Consider the following 19,019-nt stretch of genomic DNA (forward strand, 5'->3'; position numbering starts at 1 on the left):
AAAAAAAAAAAATACGCAAAATAGAGGCAGAAACCAGACAGAAGTAAAGAGAACATTTCAAAGGCAATTGAAGATTGAGGAAATAAAGAAAAAATGAAAACACAGTGCCGTCAAACAAAAAAAAAAAACAAAAAAAAAACAAAAAGAAAAAGAAAAAGTGTAGAAACAGAATTTTCAAAGTGAGGGTTCTGTGGAACAACAAGAAATTCTTCTGTAAAAACTGCATAGGGCATAAAAGTAGATATTGAAGGAATGCTGAAAAAGCAATGGGGAATAGGGAAATAAAATGAAAGCTAAAATTATAGGGACAGCAAGCTAAAAGAGACTTAGCAAGTAGATTTAAAAACCGAGAATGCTAAGGAAATAAATAGCATTTTAAAAGACAGCAGACGGAAGAAAAGTAGGCACAGAAAAGTGGTGCGTGTTAGAGAAAATAAGACAAAAACTAAAAAAAAAAAAAAAAAAAATTACAGACAGCTAGCTAAACCAGATGTATTAAGAAAAATGAAGAAGTTGGGCCACTAAGGAACGGCGAGAAATGATTTAAAGCCAAAATATAAAGACAGCAAGCAAGACAGATAAAGGTATAATTTTTTTAAAAAATTACAGGGAGTAGGGAAATAAACACGAAAAAAAATAAACAGAGTTACATCAAACTAAAACGGAGACTTAGAAAGAATATCTCAAGGGCGACAACAGTAACGAAAGAGGAGAAATACCAAAAAACAAAGACGTGGAAGGAAAAATGCAGCCACAGAATAAACATTTCAAAAGCGAGGGGAGGAGGGAAATAAATGGGAAAAAAAGAAAAAAGAAAAAAAAAACTAAGCCAGAGATGTAGAAAAACGTAAAAAGCAAGGATGCTAAGACAAGAGAAGAAATAATTAGCGTAAACACGTCGAGTGGGGAATAAAAAAAGACGACGTATAAAGAAGCTTTTAAAAGTGAGGCAGATCAGGGAAATACATGTTAAAGTTTCAAACTAGGGACCATAAACTAGTAGAAACATAGCAAAAAATTCAAAAGCAGTGACGCAAACCGCATGCAAGAGCTAATTAAGAGATGACAAAATAAGGACAGAGACAAAAGTAGAAAATTGAAATGGTCAGAGATTAGAGCGATATAGAGAAAACTTTTTAAAAACACAACTACCTAAAACAGGAGTAGAATGAAAATTTAGAAAGTAAGGGCATTTATTACAACAGGAAAAAATGAAAAATGTAAGGACAGCAAATTAAAATAAAAGTAAGAAGAAACTGTCAGAAGCGACAGGGATGAAGAAAATGAAATAAAAATCGATAAACACTAATGGCAAACTGAAACGGAAAAGTAGAAATAAAATTTACCATGCAAAGGGATGAGGAACAGAGGAAGAACCAAACAGGGGTTGTAAACTAAATAGATGAAATCACCGAAACGTAATTTAAAAGGTAGAAGACAGGCACAAAGAGATAAAAAGCACAGGCAGAGAACACGAGATGAGTGGAGCTGTAAAGGCAAAATTTAGAAAACAACAGAGTACAATTCCCAGAAGGAACAATGAAAAGATAAGACCAAGGGGCTTAATTAAAAAAAAAAACCAAAACTTAGCAACGTGAAACTAAAACGTAGGTAGAGAAGGAAAATCTAAAAAGCGACAGCGCTAGGGAAAACTGAGGAGGGGGTTGGAGAGGTTAAAAAGTAATAATGCTGAAAGACATAAAAGTAGAAACTTTTTAAAGCCCGAGGTTTAAGAGAAGAAGGAACACACAATACAGTCCGAGAACTCAAACGCAAACAGAGGCAGATATTTGTAAAAATGGCGGCACTAAAAACAGACAAGAAAAAAATGCAGGAAAAAAAAAAATAAGTGACCAATATAAAGGTAGACATAGAGGGAAAAAAAAAAAAAGAATAAATGAAATAAAATACAACAAGCATGAGGGAAATAGAGACAGCAGACCACAACAGAGATGTAAAAAGAATCTCTAAAAAGCCAGGATGCTAAGGAAAGACAAGAAACAATGAACAAAAAAAGCAAAAAGTAATAACTAAATAATGAAAAAAACCCCTTAAAAATGCAGACAACAAGGACCTAACCAGAGGTAAAAATAAACTTTAAAAAGCCACCAGGCTAATGACAGACAAGAAATAATTAAAGAAGGGAGAAATCAAGACAATCAGCAGCATGAAGGCAGACAGATGCTTTTTAAAGCAGTGACATTTAAGGAAAAAGAAGACAAAATGGTCTCGTGAAACCGAGACAGACGTATAGAAAGAAAATTTTTAAGGCGAGGACACTAATGACAGACGAGATAGAATTTAAAAACGAATACAGCAAATTAAAGGCTGGGAGGGAAATAAAATCAGACAAATATTTGCTGGACCGCAGGGATGAAGACCATAAGGGAAAAATTCTTAAAGGGGGACAGCAACCCGATACCGTAGCCTCGGCCGAAAGAAACTCTCCAAGATTCGATTCTGGAGTTTTAAAAAGCTGGCATTCTTTCATGACGGCGCTAGATACACTGGGGATAGGTTCCACCTAGCGTACGTGTTGCAAATCGTAACGGACAAACCTTATCTTGCCCAACTCTATCCGGATGCAATACATTTCTCAGAATGCGTATACAAATTCATTCTCTTGCCTGGAACTAACGGTAGTACTCGCGTCTTACTTACACGTGTGCTTCAAGTCCTTTACGGTCTTCTGCACGGGTCTTTGGTGGTCTTCAGGACCCTCTGGGGACTGCTTTCTTGGAGTGTTTTAGTTGAACCTGGCTTTGAAGCGTACGCAGCGTGGACCGACTCGTACGGCTCGCTGCTGCTGCTCGAATCGCGAGGCTGGAGACTTCTTCGAGTCCCTTGTCTGTCTGCACAAACCTAAAAGTTTTAAAAGTGTTTCAGTTGAGCACAAATCAAGCACAACGTGTCCACCGCAAAAGGCACAGTGCAATCTTCTACCTTTCACCTTTTGCTCAAGGTAACCACCAAAGAGAAAGACTTAGACGTAAAACTGAAAAAGCAAGGGCGATAAGAAAGGAGAAGACACGATTAAAAGAAAAGAGAGGAAAGGGAATAAAAGAGAGACAGAAACGGAATGTTTTAAAGCAAAATAGGACTATAGAAATAAGTGGGGGAAAATGAAAAAGAAGCGCCAGTGAGCTAAAAGGGACGTATAAAATAGAACAAAGCAAGGGCGCTGAGGAAAGGCACCAAATAAATAAAAGAGAAAACAGGCAAATAGATTCAGGGAAGCGGATAAAAACAGAAGACTTGGTGATGGGTATCGGGGAAATAGAGAAACATTTAAAAACCAGGAATGACAAACTGTAACAAGGACCTAGAAAGAAAGTTTTAAAATCAAAGGCATGAATACAGACAAGAATTTTTTGTTTTTTTAAAGGTAACAAACGGAATAAAAGTACAAAGTAAAATGTAGATGCAAATAAGATTAAGGTTATAAGGAGAAAGTAGGTAGCGACGGCAAGAAAACCAAAAATGATGAAAACCAATGTAAAGCACAATGGCTCTATGGAAAATAAAGAAAAAATAATTAAAGATTACGCTAGCTGACAAGGTGAAATTAGAGAACTTGAAAAGCAAAAGCACTAAAGTAAGAGCAATATCCGACTAAAATGGAGAGAGAGATAAATTCTTAAAGGTGACAGCAGTAAGGAAAAAGAAATAATTAGAACAAAAATGCAGAAAAATGAAGACCAAAAATGATAAAAAGGAGAGTCAGCATTTTAAAAGCAACAGGGATTAGGGAAATGAAGAAAAAAAAAATAGCATGGGTAAACCAAAATGGAGACTGAGAAAGAAAAAAATTACAGCACCGTAAAAGAAGAAAGAGAAGAAATAGATGAGTGAGAACAGCGAAGGAGTGTAACGGCAAATATTGGAAATAAAAAAAAAAATGCCCAAGAAACAAATAGAAACGTATAAAGAATAACTAAAAAACAAAGCTGCTAAGTAAGGATACATTACAACTAAAAAAATAAGGGGACCGACCACAAGAAATGTATGTAAAAAAGACAAATGGTAATCAGGAAATAACAACAACAACAAAACTAAAGCGCATTTCTGACACGCAGCTAAAATGGAGAACTACAAAGAAACTTTAAAAAGCGATGGCGCTGAGGGAGGTTGAGAAATGATTCAGGATCAAGAGAACAAATTAAAGATAGCAATCGGGACAGAATTAGACAGAAAATCTTAAAACCAACGGTGAATAATGAAATTGGGTGAAAAATTCCCAAATAGCACAGTCCACCTAAGAGACCTACAACATTGTAAAAGCAGGGGCACTAGAGATACTCAGGACATAATTTAAAAAAAAAAAAAAAAAATACGCAAAATAGAGGCAGAAACCAGACAGAAGTAAAGAGAACATTTCAAAGGCAATTGAAGATTGAGGAAATAAAGAAAAAATGAAAACACAGTGCCGTCAAACAAAAAAAAAAACAAAAAAAAAAACAAAAAGAAAAAGAAAAAGTGTAGAAACAGAATTTTCAAAGTGAGGGTTCTGTGGAACAACAAGAAATTCTTCTGTAAAAACTGCATAGGGCATAAAAGTAGACATTGAAGGAATGCTGAAAAAGCAATGGGGAATAGGGAAATAAAATGAAAGCTAAAATTATAGGGACAGCAAGCTAAAAGAGACTTAGCAAGAAAGTTTAAAAACCGAGAATGCTAAGGAAATAAATAGAATTTTAAAAGACAGCAGACGGAAGAAAAGTAGGCACAGAAAAGTGGTGCGTGTTAGAGAAAATAAGACAAAAACTAAAAAAAAAAAAAAAAATTACAGACAGCTAGCTAAACCAGATGTATTAAGAAAAATGAAGAAGTTGGGCCACTAAGGAACGGCGAGAAATGATTTAAAGCCAAAATATAAAGACAGCAAGCAAGACAGATAAAGGTATAATTTTTTAAAAAAATTACAGGGAGTAGGGAAATAAACACAAAAAAAAATAAACAGAGTTACATCAAACTAAAACGGAGACTTAGAAAGAATATCTCAAGGGCGACAACAGTAACGAAAGAGGAGAAATACCAAAAAACAAAGACGTGGAAGGAAAAATGCAGCTACAGAATAAACATTTCAAAAGCGAGGGGAGGAGGGAAATAAATGGGAAAAAAAGAAAAAAAAAAAAAAAACTAAGCCAGAGATGTAGAAAAACCTAAAAAGCAAGGATGCTAAGACAAGAGAAGAAATAATTAGCGTAAACACGTCGAGTGGGGAAAAAAAAAGACGACGTATAAAGAAGCTTTTAAAAGTGAGGCAGATCAGGGAAATACATGTTAAAGTTTCAAACTAGGGACCATAAACTAGTAGAAACATAGCAAAAAATTCAAAAGCAGTGACGCAAACCGCATGCAAGAGCTAATTAAGAGATGACAAAATAAGGACAGAGACAAAAGTAGAAAATTGAAATGGTCAGAGATTAGAGCGATATAGAGAAAACTTTTTAAAAACACAACTACCTAAAACAGGAGTAGAATGAAAATTTAGAAAGTAAGGGCATTTATTACAACAGGAAAAAATGAAAAATGTAAGGACAGCAAATTAAAATAAAAGTAAGAAGAAACTGTCAGAAGCGACAGGGATGAAGAAAATGAAATAAAATCGATAAACACTAATGGCAAACTGAAACGGAAAAGTAGAAATAAAATTTACCATGCAAAGGGATGAGGAACAGAGGAAGAACCAAACAGGGGTTGTAAACTAAATAGATGAAATCACCGAAACGTAATTTAAAAGGTAGAAGACAGGCACAAAGAGATAAAAAGCACAGGCAGAGAACACGAGATGAGTGGAGCTGTAAAGGCAAAATTTAGAAAACAGAGTACAATTCCCAGAAGGAACAATGAAAAGATAAGACCAAGGGGCTTAATTAAAAAAAAAAAAAACAAAACTTAGCAACATGAAACTAAAACGTAGATAGAGAAGGAAAATCTAAAAAGCGACAGCGCTAGTGTCGATACAAATGGGTTCTGCCCCATTATGTCTGTATGGCATCAAGGTACATTGTGCACCAGTATCCACTAGAGCTTTGTACTCTCGTGGGTCTGACGTGCCAGGCCATCGGATCCACGCAGTCCAATAAACTCTGTTATCCCTCTCCTCCACCTGGCTGGAGGCAGGGCCTCTCTAATCCTGGCCACAGTATTCATTGTTCATTTCTTTTAAATATGCACCAGATGTCCCTTCAAGAGGGTCAGAACTAAAGCTATTCCTTCTACTCTGCCTATTGGAGACTGGTGCAACAATTTTCCGGGGAGAACTTCTATTTGCAATGTTTTTTCCACGCAACTCACCTACCCGTGCCTCTAGGGCACAGGTAGGCTTCCCATCCCACTCCCTCGTGTCCTCTCCTTGGTCACGCAAGGTAACCCACAGGGTACCTCGCCATGTAAACCATCTCTCTTGAGCAGGGAAACGTTTACTCCTAATAGCTGAAATATTGGCCCGTACTGGTGGGGAATGGGATATGTCTGCTTTGAATTGCTGGAACTCCTGGGATATTTTCTCCACAGCCGAGACACAGGCCCGTAGGGAGGAAGACAGGCTTTCCTCGTACTGCCACAGTCGGCCAGCCAGTTCATCCACTGTTTCTTCCTCTCCATCTTTCCAGGTCATAACTGCCAATGAGTTGGCATATGATGATGGTGCACTTCGAACAAGCTTCCGCCACATTTGTCGTGTGCACCTGACTTCATCTGGATCCTTAGGTAAATGATCATTGTCCAGGTCATCATAAATAATCTCCAGCACAGCTAATTCCCTCAGGTACGGGATACCCTTCTCCATGGTAGCCCACTTGCCTGGATGACACATTATACCCTCCTTGAAAGGATATCTCTCCTCCACGCCTGACAGGAGTCGCCTCCAGAGGCTGAGGGCTTGTGTCCCTTTTCCAACTGCTTTGTCAATGCTCGCTTCTCTAGAAATGGATCCCAGTTGCCTAGCTTCTCTGCCTTCTAATTCCAAGCTATTGGCCCCCTTATGCCAGCACCGCAGCAGCCACCTGATAATGGGCTCCCCAGGATGACGGCTAAAATCTTTTTGCATGTCTCGCAGCTCGCTCAGGGATAGAAATCGGGTGCTCACTGTCTCCTTTAGGAGTTCTTCCTCTGGGGAAGAGCCTGCCTGCCGAGCTCTTCCTGGGCATGAAGCAAATAAACCTTCCTCTTCTTCCTCCTGCTCCGTCCTACAAGGGGCTTCTTCATCCCTCACTAAATGAGCTGACTGCCGCTTCCAAGTCTTCTTGTATACAGGGGCAACTGAAACTAGCACGGGTTCACCCTCTGATTCAGCTGCAATGCCTGTTGCTGGGGTTTGAGTCCCTACAGTGCAGGTCAGTTTGTTCTCCCTCATACCATGCCACATATTAGTATCTTGCCTTAGGGTAAATCTCGGGAGGAGATTCCCAAAAAGTGGGTTTGCAGCCCTAGACAAGACTTGGCACACATTCAAGATACATAACAACATCATCATAGTGGCTTGAATATTCCCCAGATCTTGAAAGTTCTCAAAAAGTGGTTTAACTACCCTGGAAGTGAAAGAATTCGGGAAGCTGTCGGCATAGGAATACCAGTTTATCTCTAAGGCCATTGATGTCACCATGTCATAGATGTATATGGCATAGTATAACAGAAGGATAATTCTCATCATTTTCCCTGAGGTTCCCACCACCACTGGGAACACATAGTACATACAAGAGCGTAGACAATACAACAACATAACCAACCACTGCAACATCATGACCAATAACTGACAACCAATACAACGAGCATGCATAAACAAATTTCTTGCAAGCAAAAAAAAAAAAAGTCAGATCTGTTATTATCTCAACCCTTCGTGCCCCACGCTGGGCGCCAAAATAACTGTCGTAGTTCAGCCCCGACAGGGACCAGACTACACAGTCTCTCTCTCACTCCCCCCACTCTCCGAGAGAATAGGAGGAGATTTGGCAAACAAAAGAAAACCAGAAGGAAAAAAAAAAAAACAAACACGTGGGTTGAGATTGAACAAAAAGTAAATTTAACAGTAATGACAGAAGAAAACAAAACAGTGATGGAACACAAATACAGTACAACAGCTCACAACAAATCTTCACACCCAGTCTCTTCCAAGAAGCAGGGAGACTCCCTTCAGCACCCTCCTCACTTATATACTGAGCATGATGTCAGATGGGATGGAATAGCCCTTGGGCTAATTTGGGTAAATTAACCCCAGCTGTTAGCTAATTAGTTAACTATCCCAGCCATAGGGGCTACCAGCTTCAGTTCTCCACCCAGCTCAGGTAAATATTAACTCTATCCTAGCCAGAACCAGTACAAATAAAATAAAAGTAAGAAGAAACTGTCAAAAGTGACAGGGATGAAGAAAATGAAATAAAATCGATAAACACTAATGGCAAACTGAAACGGAAAAGTAGAAATAAAATTTACCATGCAAAGGGATGAGGAACAGAGGAAGAACCAAACAGGGGTTGTAAACTAAATAGATGAAATCACCGAAACGTAATTTAAAAGGTAGAAGACAGGCACAAAGAGATAAAAAGCACAGGCAGAGAACACGAGATGAGTGGAGCTGTAAAGGCAAAATTTAGAAAACAACAGAGTACAATTCCCAGAAGGAACAATGAAAAGATAAGACCAAGGGGCTTAATTAAAAAATAAATTAAAAAAATTACCAATGTGAAACTAAAACGTAGATAGAGAAGGAAAATCTAAAAAGCGACAGCGCTAGGGAAAACTGAGGAGGGGGTGGGAAAGGTTAAAAAGTAATAATGCTGAAAGACACAAAAGTAGGAAATTTTTAAAGCCCGAGGTTTAAGAGAAGAAGGAACACACAATACAGTCCGAGAACTCAAACGCAAACAGAGGCAGGTATTTGTAAAAATGGCGGCGCTAAAAACAGACAAGAAAAAAAATGCAGAAAAAAAAATAAGTGACCAATATAAAGGTAGATATAGAGGGGAAACAAAAAAAAAAAAAAAAAGAAAAAAAAAACGAAAATACATCAAGCATTAGTGAAATAGAGACAGTAGACCACAACAGAGATGTAAAAAGAATCTCTAAAAAGCCAGGATGCTAAGAAAAGACAAGAAATAACGAAAAAAAAAAACCCGAGCAAACATAATAAAAGTCACTCGGTGATGAGTATCAGGGAAATAGAGAAAAATTTTAAAACCAGAAATTACAAACTGTAACAAGGATTTAGAAAGCAAGTTTTAAAATGAAAGGCGTGAACACAGACAAGAAACATTTTTTTTTTTAAAAGATAGCCAACAGAATAAAAGTACAGAAAAAATGTAGATGCAAATAAGATTAAGGTTATAAGGAGAAAACAGGTAGCGACAGCAAGAAAAATTATGAAAAGCAACGTAAAGCACAATGACACTATGGAAAAAAAAAGAAAATATAATTAAAGATTATGATAGCAGACAAGGTCAAATTAGAAAACTTGAAAAGCAAAAGCACTAAAGTAATAGCAACATCCGACTAAAATGCAGACAGATATAAATTCTTAAATGTGATAGCAGTAAGGAAAAAGAAATAATTAGAACAAAAATGCAGAAAAACGAAGACCAAAAGTGATAAAAAGGAGACTCAGCATTTTAGAAGCAACGGGGATTAGGAAATGAAGAAAAAAAAAAACAGCATGGGTAAACTAAAATGGAGCCAGAAAAAAAAAATAATTACATGACTGTACAGAAGAAAGAGAAGAAATAGGTAAGTCAGAATAATTAGGAAAGTAAAGGCAAATACTGGAAAAAAAAAAAAATGCCCAGGATACAAATAGAAACCTACAAAGAAAAACTAAAAAACAAAGCTGCTAAGTAAGGACATATAACAACTAAAAAATAAGGGGACCAACCACAAGAAATGTATGTAAAAAGGGCAAATAGTTATCAGGGAACAACAACAACCACAACAAAAAAGGCATTTCTGACACGCAACTAAAATGGAGAACTACAAAGGTGGCGTTAAAAAGCAATGGCGCGGAGGGAGGATGAGACATGATTCAGGATCAAGAGAACAAGTTAAAGATAGCAATTGGGACAGAATTAGACAGATTATAACCAACGGGGAATAAAGAAATGGGGTTACAAATTCCCAAATAGCACAGTCCACCTAAGAGACCTACAAAACTTTTAAAGCGAGGGCACTACAGATAGTCAGGACATAATTAAAAAAAAATATAGATAGCAAAATAAAGGCAGAAACCAGACAGAAGTCAAGAGAACATTTCAAAAGCAATTGAAGATTAAGGAAATAAGGAAAAAATGAAAAAAAAAAAAAGTGTCGTCCAACAAAAATAAAAATGTAGAAAGGGAATTTTCAAAGTGAGGGTTCTGTGGAACAGCAAGAAATTATGTCAAAACTGCAAAGCACATAAAAGTAGGCACTGAATGACTCCTGAAAAAGCAATGGGGAAATGGGAAATGAAATGAAAGCTAAAATTATAGGGACAGCAAGCTAAAAGAGACTTAGCAAGAAAGTTTAAAAACCAAGAATGCTAAGGAAATAAAGAGTTTCTTGAAAGACAGCAGACAGAAGAAAAGTAGGCACAGAAACGTGGCGAGTGTTAGAGAAAATAAGACAAAAACTGAAAAAAAAAAATACAGACAGCTTCCTAAAACAGATGTATTAAGAAAACTGAAGAAGTCGGGGCACTGAGAAAACGTGAGAAATAATTTAAAAACCAAGAAATAAAGACAGCAAGCAAGATACATGTCCAAAATCTTTTAAATTACAGGGAGTAGGGAGATTAGCACGAAAAAAAATAAACAAACTTACATCAAACTAAAACAGGGACGTAGAAGGAAAATCTAAAGGGCGCCAACAGTAACGAAAGAGGAGAAATACCAAAAAACAAAGACGTGGAAGGAAAAATGCAGCCACAGAATAAACATTTCAAAAGCGAGGGGAGGAGGGAAATAAATGGGGAAAAAAAAAGACAAGACGTGACAATAAACCTAACCGGAGACGTAGAAAAACGTAAAAAGCAAGGATGCTAAGAAAACAGAAGAAGAACTTGGAGGAAACACATCAAGTTGGGAAAAAAAGAAGACGTATAAAGAAGCTTTTAAGAGTGAGGCATATTAGGGAAATACACGTTAATCTTTCAAACTAGGGACAATAAACTAACAGAAACATAGCAAACATATCAAAGGCAGTGAGGCAAACAAAATACAATAGCTAATTAACAGATGACAAAATAAGGACAGAGATAAAAGTAGGAAATTGAAATGGTTAGAGATGAGAGCAGCATAGAGAAAACTTTTTAGAAACACAAGTACCTAGAACAACAGTAGAAAGAAAATGTAGAAAGTAAAGGCACTTATTACAACAGGAAAAAATGAAAAATGTAAAGACAGCAAATAAAAGTAAAAAGAAAATGTCAAAAGCAACAGAGAAATACTAATGGCAAACTGAAACGGAAAAGTAGAAATAAAATTTACCATGCAAAGGGATGAGGAACAGAGGAAGAACCAAAGAGGGCTTGTAAACTACACAGATTAAATCACCGCAGCGGAATTTAAAACATAGAAGACAGGCACAAAGAAATGAAAAACACAGACAGAGAACACGATGAGCGGAGCTGTAAAGGCAAAATTTAGAAAACAACAAAGTACAATTCCCAGAAGGAACAATGAGAAAATAAGACCAAGGAGCTGGTCAGAAGTATACATATATATAAATAAAAATTGAAAACTAATGGGATAAATAAAAGAGCAAGAATATATAAAAAACATGAAAAGACAGTGAAATAGAAGGAGGAAGAGATATTAAGTTTGTGAAATTGATGGACTGCTAGAGCAGGGGAATGTAATAAGAAATTGAGTCAAGGAGAGAGATGATACATAAAAATATATTTTTTAAATTAATGATGTGCAATAAAATGTGGGAAAACTAAAACAGGGAGAGAGAGCGAGTTAGAGAGAAACATAAGGAAAAAATTTAGGACTACACAGTACAGGGCAGAGTGGGCAAAATGACAACATGTTTTTGGGAGCCATACAGATATGTGGATGGACAGAGGAGGAGACAGAGGAAAAGAGGATGGGAGACAATTGCAGAAGGGTAGCAAACATGAACCCGAATGCAGGGAACGGGACGAGCAACTGACCGCAGCTCCTGGTGCCGGCAGGAGACCCTCACCGCCATGACTCCTCTCTCCTTCTCTGACGCTTGGTCCTGTCCGGTGCCTCCTGCCCGACCCTCAGCTGTTCGGCAGCACACAGTGGACACCTCGATGCTCCTCATCTGTGAGGCTGCCCCGATATGTGGTGGCTCACACACATGGTGGACAGAGCTCCTGAGCTCCCAACACAGCATGGTGGTGTGTGCTCTGAAAAGGACAGCTGGGAGGCACCTGCCTCTGGAACCCTCTTGGACTCACTCCTCAGCTGGTTCCCCTTCATCAGCTCACTCAAGCACTCCTGCCCTCTCTATCCCCTTTATAGCTGGAGCCCCTTCACACTGCAGGACCAGCCTCACTGGCCCCACCTGGGGCTGCCCCACCTCCAGCCCCAGCTGGAGCCCATCAGGAGCAGGGGCCCTTCCCAAAGGCCCTGCAGCCCATCACCCCCTCCCCTGCAACTGTCTTCAGCCAAAAGCTGTGCACTCAGGGGCTGCGAACACATCCAGGGGCACAGAGGAGGCAGGAAAAGTCTATTCATGAATGCACATTAAAAAAATCCCAGCAGTGAGTTAGCTACAAGGCTCCATCCAAAAATGCAGCAGGATACAGGGAGAAAGAGGAAAGAGAAAAGCAGGAGGAAGGACATAGAGAAAAGGCGGGGGATGGGGAACTGGAAAACGGGATGCTGCAAACGAGGCATGTGGAGCCAGAGAAGTGTGCACAGAGAGGAGAGCTAAGACATTGCGTGAATACACAAAAAGACGGGTATAGGGCAGTAAATAAGAGATAGAGGGCAGAAGGAATGCAGAAGGAACCACCAGAACACCAAGATAAAGACAAGACAAGGAACGGTGAAAATTATAAAGGGGGGGCGGGAACATTGGCAAAAATCAAAACTAGAAACAGAGAGATAGATAGAGGTGGATGTAGAAAGGAAATTTTGAGAAGCAGCAACCTACAACAAACATAAGCAACCAGGAACTAACAAATTAGTGACAAAGAAACTGAAAGTCTAAAAAGTATCAGGGCACAAAACAGAGGCAAGAATTAAGAATTACAGACAGGGAGATGGAGAGTGGCAGACATACCAAGAAAATTTTGAAATCGCCAGGATACAGGTAGCATACTCAAGACTTAAAAAGTAGAGGAGCTGATCAGAGGGAGACATAGGAAGAAAATTTGAAAAGGGACAGGGTACGAGAAACACGATCAAAGAATTAGAATTAGGTCAGAGAAACAGGATAAGGTGGCAAAAAAATGTACATACCTACTGAGTTGAAGCAACTTAGGCAAGAATTAAAAAGACAGGGTTGGAGAGATAGAAAGAAAATTACAGAAGTGGTCAGGTGCAAGAAACATAGCCAACGTTTACAAGAAGACAGACCGGGAGCCCGATGGGAGGAAACTGCAGTGACTTAATATTGGATGGCTGCCGTGTGCCCTCAGAGCTGCTCTATAGCTCCCGCTCCTCAGCGAGACAGGATGACAAAATACAACAAAAACCTTGTAGGTGGACATACAGACAGAGAGATCGCTCACCAATGACCATCACAGGCGTAAACAGACTCAACTTGGGGAAACCCATTAAATTTATTGTCAATCAAAGTCAGAGTAGAATCAACAGAAATAAGACCAAATCTAAAAAGAACAGCTTTCCCCCACCCCCTCTCCCTTTTCCTGGTCTCACCTTCACTGCTTACTGCTGTACGTTGTAGCCCTGAGCAACACAGGGTGACACGGGATGAGAGGTGCAGTCAGTTCATCGCATGTAGTCTCGGTCGCTACTTTGTCCTCAAACTTTTTTTATTGCTGCAGCCTAGGCTCTTCTCCACGGAGTCGCGGATTCTGCCAGGAGACGCCTCTGGCGCAGTCTCTCTGCACGGTCACGCCTTCCTTCAGGCACATCCTCCTGCTCTGCTGCGGGGTGCTCCACGCGCTGCCGGACGACAGCCTGCCTGACTGTGGTCATCACCACAGGCTGCAGGGAAACCTCTGCTCTGGCATCTGGAGTGCCCCCCGCCCAATCCCCTTTTTCACTGACCTTGGCATCTGCAGGGCTGGTTCGCATTTTCTCTATCACAGCTTGCACGCAGCATTTTTTACCTGCTCTAAAACATTCATCGCAGAGGTGCTACCGGTGTTGCTGACGGTCTCGGCTTTGACCGGCAGCAAAGCGGTCTTGGAACTAGAAGTGGCTGTGTCCAGCACGGAGGCAGCTCCCAGTGTCTTCTCACAGAACCCATCCCTGCAGCCCCTGCCCGGCCCTGCCGCCACAGCTAACATAACCTTGCCACGTAACCCCAATACGACAGCGATCAGCCCCAGGACAGAGACGTGGGCTTGAGAAATAGGGCAAGGGAGCCAGAGGGAGAGGCCCAGATGGAAAAACAATATCAATGGACTACAGGCCATACAGGAGGGAGTGGCAGGGAACCAGACGGACAGAGATGAACAAAAACAAAGAATATCAATTGGTCCCAGGGCACAGGGGGAAGAATTGAAAAAAAAAAAAAAAAAAAAGAGAGGTGGACAGAGAAAAACTGAGAAATACAAAAAAAAAAAAACTTAATGATCTAAACAGGAAGAGACAGATTAAAAAATAGAGTCAGAGAGCCAAATACAGACAAAATGAAAAAAAACCACAAGAGTGGGCTATGGGACAGAGTGGGAAAAAATTGAAAGCTAGGGACTTGGAAGAAGTCTCTCTACAATACAGGTCAGAGACAGAAGAAGGAAAAAAACAGGGACGTGGAGCCAAACAGGTAAAGGTGGTGGGGTGGGAATTGTAAAGTGCTGAAGTGCAGACGGGGAGAAATTTAACAATTTGGGATAAGAACACAGACAGAGATGGAGAAAGACAAAAACAGTGTTGGGCTATAGGGCCAAACCAGAGGATAAAAAAAGAGGGACAGGTAACAGGACACAAGTGCAAACAGAAAAAAAAAAAAACCAACAGAGAGTAGAACAACAGAAAGAGGTGGACTTGGAGAATTGGAGCGGGAGAGAGGCAGGGAAGCAAAAAAAAAAAACCAAAAAAAGAAACCACAAACAACAGTGGTGAGAAAAAGAGAGGGTGCGGGCAGTGATGCTGAAAAGATATGACACGACCCCAGGCAGACGGGACTCGCCGCAGCGCTGAGAGCAGGTGCTGCTGCAAGATTTTGACGGTTCGACCCTTTCTTTGTCCGTCTCTCTCTCCCCCTGCCTTCTTCCTCTATACCTCTGATCACTTGACTGTCATACAGCTAAGAAAACAGACTGGCATCTTACAGTGCTTACAACACAAGGTGTCCAAGATTCAGAGCCTCACGTGCACGTACCCTGCCACGCACTTCGGTGAGCAGAGTTGCTGAAGACTATGCTAAGAGCGATCCATCCTCTCCCGGAGGGGGGGATTGTCTCATATCTGCAGTAGGAGGCAGCTACTGTCAGGACCTTCTTTATTTTATTCTTCAGCTGCTTTACCTTTCTCTGGCCTCTCCGGCTTCAGCTGCGGCGGCTCCCCTCCGCAGCCGGTAAGCGTCCGGCCATGGTCCTGCCTTTTCGCCTGTGCCGCTGCGACGACGAGGACAAATGCACCCCTGCAAACCTGAGCCAGATGCAGTCGACAACATCCCTGGACAGGAACCGACACCCCAGTCCTTAGTGCTGCCTCTGGGAGAGGGAAAAAACAACCGTTACCCACAGCGATGACTGTAGCTCTCCTCAGGCAAGAACGCCTCCTTCTGCAAGAGCTGCCAGAGACGCTGCTCCTCCCCTCAACTCATGCTAATGGCACCTGCATTTAGGGAGAATATCGCGTGTTTAGAGAGCGTTGAGGCCGGTGGTGCTGTTAAAACAGAGTTTAGAGCCATTCTGTAGCTACAGAACAGACTTCAGGGGAGAGGCTGGAGCTAGGTGCAGCTGCACGGGGTGAGCGTGGCCGAAGGAGTTTTGCCGAGTCAGCGAGGCACCCAGCACCTTTGCCAGGGGCTGGAATGTCTCCGGGTAATCGGAGGGGTGGAGGCAGCCCTATGCCACTTGTCTTCCCCTTTCCTCTCCACCAGCTCTCAGAAAATCACTAGAAGCTGCCCCGACAGTGTCGACTCCGACTCGCTGTCAGCCTGTTGCACCGGTGGATTGAAACCGTCCTGACGCTCTCAGGAAGACATTGCCCCAAGCAGACCATGTCCTGAGGCTGCAGCCCCGCAGTGTACACCGGGCCATCGCCATCAGCCTCTCCAGCCCCGCCGTGGCTCCTCGGGCCCCAGCCCGCAGCTACAGCCGTGCCCCTGATGCCTGCCCTGTAACCTGCTTCCGTGGACTCTCTGACAATTGGTCAACAAGTACAAAGGACTGCAAACACAGCCACAAGTGCAAAAGAGATACCGAGCTTTTACTTGTGACTGCATATAAATCCTGGGAGCCCACTTTGAGGCTCTGTGCCTGTATCCTCACCCTTCCCCTGCGACAATTTGGTAGTCCTTACCAGAGGAGAATATACAGAAAACCAATACACACCCATGCGGGACAGGACACAGGAAGAGAAAGAGACAAATAAAACAAAGGAGAAGGACTGAAGAGCAGATAAACTAAGGTACAGGGAAAATAACCGTGGGATGGATAAGTCAGTAAAAAAGGGATGAGAAGCCCTGCTGGGACACGGCAGAAGAAAAACAGGATCAGCAACCAGGATGGACAAAAAGAGAGATAAAAAAAGCAGAGAGCAAAACAAACAGATCAAGAGAAATTGCATGAGAGAAGTAAGGGAAGAAGGGAGGGGAAAAACCAGATAACAAGCCAGAGAAGTGGACAGAAAAAAAGAGACACGCACAGATCAGAACAAAGAGAGGGAGAAAGAAAACACAAGCGTGGACTGCAAGGTGAGAAAAAAAGCCAGGGAGTAGTGCAGAGGGGGATAACGGGACATTAAGCTACAAAACAGGACACAGCAAGGAATGACAGCACAGGAGATATGGAGATATACAAACAAAAAGTCAGAGGGAGGATGAAAGACAGCATATGATAAAAAGAAAAAGGAAATGGGGCAGAGAGGGAGAAAGAAAGATTAGAGGGACAGAGAGAGGAGGAGGGTTGCAGGACCAAGGCAGAGAGATGAAAGAAGAAACAGGAAAAAAAATGTGCAGGGCAGGGGGGCGAAGAAAGACAGGAGAAAGGAGAGAGCAATATAGGAAACAGATGAGGCAGAGGGAACCAGACAACAGGATACTGGAAGAAAGAGACAGACAGTGAGCAGGACACTGAGACAGTGAGCGAACAAGACCAAAATACATGGACCGCAAGGAAAAGCAAGGACAGAGAGGTGAAGCAATAAATAATAAGGACAAGGAGTGATACAAACGATCGCGGCAAGTAGGAAACAAAGAGGAATGAACGCAGGGACAGGCAGATATATAATGAAAAAAAGCAGTGACAGTGAGCAAGACAAAGGGATGGAGTGAGAAAGAGAAGACATTAAAAAGAGAGATAGGAGGGCAGGGACACAGGCCAGCACATACAGGCACAGAGAAGAAAACAAAGCCAGGGAACACACCAGAGAAATGGGGAACACACCACACACCACAAGAAAGAGGGAGAACTGCAAAACCACAAAGAAAGAAAGAGAAAAAGCAGTAGTAGAAGAAGAGAAAGGGAGACAGAACAGGACAGAGAAACAGAGACAAGAGAAGCAATACAGGGAAACAAACAAACAAAAGCGCAGCAGTGTGAGAAACAGAGCGGGCAAGGGGAGGGACAGAAAGGGCGCAGGACACAGAAAAGCGGATTTGAGGCCCCGAGGGCCTGAAACTCACCACACCTCTCGCTGTCAGCCAATTCAGACGCTTCTTTCTCCTTCTCTCTTCCTTTCCTTGAACTCCAGTCACTTGGCTGTCTGCCACCTAAAAGAGGGTATCTCACAGCTCTTCAGAGACAAGATGTCCTAGACACGTGGCCTTGCTCACTCACGCACTACACATCTGTTCCATGCTTTGCATTACACGTACAGACCCTGCGCTGCACGCTGGGGGTCTAGGCTGCTGCACGCTACAGAGACAAATGCTTCATCACACGGAGAGGCAGCTGCCGGCCAGGTAGCCTTGGGTTTCTTCTTTTTTACCCTTCTCTGGCCTCGCCAGCTTCAGCAGCTCCTATCCAGAGCTAACAAGCGTTCCGCCCGTCCATCTTCATGAAGTGCCACAAAGACAGTGATACTGGGCAGAGACAAACCACACAAGCCTCGGGCGACTGCAGTCAACAGCATTCTCCAAGGAGGAAGCACGTCCTCTGGGAGAGCAAACGAATCAGCAGCAAGCATTACAACCACAGATTGACAGTGCCCAAAGCCTCTCCTTCTGCAAGAGCATCTGGAGATGCCTCTCTTTCCACGGACTGCTGCTAACAGCACCTGCGCTAAGAGAGAATCCAATGCATTTGATGGCCAACTTAGAGACTTCAGGACAGGGCTGGTGAGCAGCCCAGGGCTACAGGACAGGATTCAGGGGAGGCGCTGGAGCTGGGGGCAGCTGCACAGGACCAGCGGCACTCAGGGCACCTCAGGTGGAGCTGTGCTGTGTTGGGGGAAGCACCTGGCACCTGTGCCTGCAGCGGGGTCCGCCTCCTTCCCCTCTTGCCTTCTCTCAGCTCTCAGGTAACTCCCCGGGGCTGCCCTCACCCGGCTCCAGCAGACCGGGACCCTGCCGTGGTGGGCGCTTCGAAGCTTCCCCTCCCGCCAGCCCCAGGCGGCGGGCGGGCAGGAGACAGCCCCGCACCGGCCAAAGGGGGTCCCTCACCTCACTGCTGGCCTGGCCCCCACCCGCCCCCGGGCAGCGCCCCCCGCACACCGCCCTGCCGGCTGCTCTGTCCCTGGCGGAGGAGCTGCTCTGTCCCTGTGCAGGACTGG

This window comes from Chlamydotis macqueenii, chromosome 5, assembly GCF_036417535.1.
Source record: "Chlamydotis macqueenii isolate bChlMac1 chromosome 5, bChlMac1.mat, whole genome shotgun sequence".
NCBI classification, from domain to species: Eukaryota; Metazoa; Chordata; class Aves; order Otidiformes; family Otididae; genus Chlamydotis; species Chlamydotis macqueenii.